At 78.8% G+C, this 520-nt stretch overlaps 1 protein-coding gene across 1 annotated transcript in view; it reads left to right on the top strand.

Moving 5' to 3' along the window:
• The first annotated feature begins 204 nt into the window (after positions 1 to 204).
• The window catches only part of RMDN2 (regulator of microtubule dynamics 2), a 77,921-nt gene continuing 77,605 nt past the window's right edge, over positions 205 to 520 (top strand). The window contains exon 1 of the mRNA XM_021718240.1: positions 205 to 256. The gene's annotated coding sequence lies outside the window, so the exon portion shown is untranslated. The remainder of the gene's footprint in view (positions 257 to 520) is intronic.

The following is a 520-nucleotide window of genomic DNA, read 5'->3' as shown; positions in this document are numbered from 1 at the left end:
CGCCCGGGCCGGACGCCCCGCGGCGCGGTTTTCAGGTACGGCGAAAGGTGTCCCGAGTGGGTAGAACCCTCGGGGAGGGGGAGGGCGCAGGGACCGCGGGCTCCTCCCCCGACGGCTCCGCCCTCTGGCTCGGGACGCGGCGGCCGCGGTGCCTGGACCTCGGGACCCCGCGGGTTCCGGGCCTACCGTCCGCCCGCTGCCTCCCGCCTGCAGGTCCCCGGCCGGCTACAGCACCGACGCGGCGCGGCGAGCACAGGTGCGTGCGCAGGCTGGGAGGGGGCGGCTCAGGCGGCTGGGGCTGGCGCGGCCGGGGGCGTGCGGAGGGCGGTGGAGGCACTTCCGGTGGCGGTGGCGACCCCTTCCGGGTCGCGGCTTCGCTGCGCGACTCCTACGCGTCCGCCCGCTCGCCGCTCGCCAGTCTCCGAGGCGGAGGGCTCCAGGCTGGGGAGCCCGTGCGCGGCGGCTTCCCGGTCGCTGCTCTCGCTGGTCCCGTGCCAGCGAGGTCGCCGCGCCGGGGAGG

This window comes from Carlito syrichta, unplaced genomic scaffold, assembly GCF_000164805.1.
Source record: "Carlito syrichta isolate Samal-C Ts95f unplaced genomic scaffold, Tarsius_syrichta-2.0.1 Scaffold311990, whole genome shotgun sequence".
NCBI classification, from domain to species: domain Eukaryota; kingdom Metazoa; phylum Chordata; class Mammalia; order Primates; family Tarsiidae; genus Carlito; species Carlito syrichta.
Note: the sequence above shows the minus strand (reverse complement) of the source record. Positions and strands in the feature narration are given on the sequence as shown.